Consider the following 2,500-nt stretch of genomic DNA (forward strand, 5'->3'; position numbering starts at 1 on the left):
AAATTGGTTTCAGATGGTTTCAGGGGGTACGGCAGCGGCGCGTGCAGGAACAGAGTGGCTTTTCATTCTCTCCTCTGCGATCCGTTCAGTCGCGTTCAAAGCGACCTAAAAATAACAGGCTGGACTGCGATTGAAGTGGCTTTTTGGGGCGCAATTTGTATTTGTATCATTTTGGTTTGCCAAATGCGTCATACCAAGATTTACAAGAGAGTGTTGTGGGGTGTAGGTTCTGAAGAAATGTAGGATACCCATTGTGCACACTCCCAGACAAGACGCACTTCAAATAGCCTACTACTACAATTAATCAGTTAAACCGTTAAAGGTTGTATAGTTTGTTTTAAAAAAATAAAATAAAAAAAAGTTTTGAATCACAAATTCTATTTACAAAAATAATTAATTAACATTGTTATTGCAAAAAAGGTCAACTAAATGAAGTGCCACAGAAAAAAAACTGCTTTTAAGAGCTTCCTTAATTGGATTACCATCAGATTAATAAAATAATTTTACGCTAACAGCCAGCGGACAAGCCAGATTAACTGCACCTCAAACAGACATTATTGAATCAGATCATTAAATAGTCTGTTTGATCAAACTGTGGTTGGGTCTCTCGCAGAGGCGGAGAGCGGAGGCAATGCTCCTGAGCAACTGAATTTTTCTCTCTTTCAACGTTGACAACAGAGCCATTTCTTTAACGAAAGCGCATTTCTGTAACACAAACGTGAACGGTAGATTTTAAGCGAAGTAAACGAATGAGGTAATGACACATGTTCCCTGTATCATACTCTATCTTACTCTTCAAAAATCCCATTTTTGTTTTTTTCCCCCGGCGGCTCTTGTTCTTTCGTACCCTGTTCTCATTCCTCGTGACAGCATGGCCAGTCTGACAGGTAAGACTACAGCATTGCCTCGAGCCTTCGCGACACACCAGTTCGCTCACATGCACCGCCACCACACACGTAGGCTCACATAGACACACCTGTCCATTGGGGAGCGGACAGAGACCGCACAAAACCGTGTGGCCAGCAGGTCCTAGTTACACCGAAGACTCCGGAATATCCCCGGGAGACTCGCTATCGACGAACTACTGAAACGCTCCTCAACTAACCTTACCACAGCTGGCTTACAGTGAAACCAAACTCTATAGTAACAACTGTGGCTTTATGAGAATGAATAACAATTTCATATTTTAAATTGAGACCATAGTTGTACACCCCGATACTGATATTTTAAGTAACTTACCACAATAATTGGACAATAATCCCTCTTCCACGAATTCGTGCTACATGCGCTTGGCTTTGTGGTAGTTCCTCTAAAATTCCTTAAAAAGTTGCAGAAAACAATAGCAGCACGTTGGCGAAAGATTATTTGTTAATGTTTTTTAAATCCAGTCCCGAGAGTGAGTCTTGCAGTCGGTGCACAAATCCTCCTGAAACACACCGCCTCGCAGTGACTTTCAGTAGGGAGAATCCCTGTTCAAGAGCTGCTGCCGCCCTGAAAAATGACCAAAGAAAATGCGGAGGATGGCGCAGTGTCTGGTTTTGCCCGCGTTTAACCTCAAGTCAGTGGGTGAGTGTAGTACCATCCATGTGCGTCTCGAACCAGTGATGATCACCCGCGACGGGTCACACAGAGCCGTGTTCGGTGTGCTGCTCCGCCGACGGAGGGGAACTGTTCTCTCGCTCCGCCTGTTCGCAACTGGAGCCCGGGTGCTGCTCACTTGCGAGTGCAGCCGTTGCGTGAATGCTTGGCACAGAGTACTACCCTCTCTCTCTCTCTCTCTCTCGCTCGCTCCCTCTCTCTCTCTTTCCAATGCTCCCAATTCACCGCGTCGGCTCCAGAGGGAGTGAAAAAAAAATAGCGGAGATCAGATTTCAGCCCCAAGTCCCCGCTGTGAGCGTTTTCGCCTGCCGCCTGCCGCCCCCTCGAGAGCCCGGGACATTAAAAGCAGAATTTTCGGAGAATCGGGGTGGAGCAGCGAGGCACCTCCCACCACGAGTCCAAAGTATTCAATTAACTTCTACGTTCTGCGCTCAACGCTTGCGGCACGGTACCTCTTCACTCCAAATTAGCGAGTCTCTGCATCTGCGCTAAGCAATATGGGCATCGGGCAGCACTGGAAGTATTGAACTACCCGTCGCGTTCACCGAAAGTAGGACTCAAAAATAAGAAAAAACACTCGAGTAAAGGAAGAAGTAGTTACAGGGCATATCCATTTAGGCTACTCTTAAAAATAAATAAAAAGGATACCCTGTAACCTGTGCTTTCTTGCACTTTCCCTAATAACGAAATTATTTTGGGATTCTGGTTTCTTTTTGGCCCGACTGCAATGTTTACAGTAATCGGCCCCTAGGCGCGACTCCTCAAACCTGCTCCGCTGTGTGGCGACCAACAACATAGCTCCTCCCGGCGTTTATCCCCTCCCGCCACGACTCCAACAGTTTATTTCAGAGCAATAAGATCAATTCGGGAAAAGCGTGCTGTGCGTGTAGACACAAAAACG

At 46.2% G+C, this 2,500-nt stretch overlaps 1 protein-coding gene across 5 annotated transcripts in view; it reads right to left on the reverse strand.

The window, feature by feature from the left end:
* fgfr3 (fibroblast growth factor receptor 3) overlaps window positions 1-1,895 on the reverse strand; it is a 59,389-nt gene extending 57,494 nt beyond the window's left edge. For all 5 annotated transcript variants that reach the window (XM_062522381.1, XM_062522380.1, XM_062522379.1 and 2 more), the window contains exon 1: window positions 1,240-1,895. The gene's annotated coding sequence lies outside the window, so the exon portion shown is untranslated. The remainder of the gene's footprint in view (window positions 1-1,239) is intronic.
* Between the last annotated feature and the right edge of the window lie 605 nt (window positions 1,896-2,500).

This window comes from Sardina pilchardus, chromosome 20 (assembly GCF_963854185.1).
Source record: "Sardina pilchardus chromosome 20, fSarPil1.1, whole genome shotgun sequence".
Classification (NCBI taxonomy): domain Eukaryota; kingdom Metazoa; phylum Chordata; class Actinopteri; order Clupeiformes; family Clupeidae; genus Sardina; species Sardina pilchardus.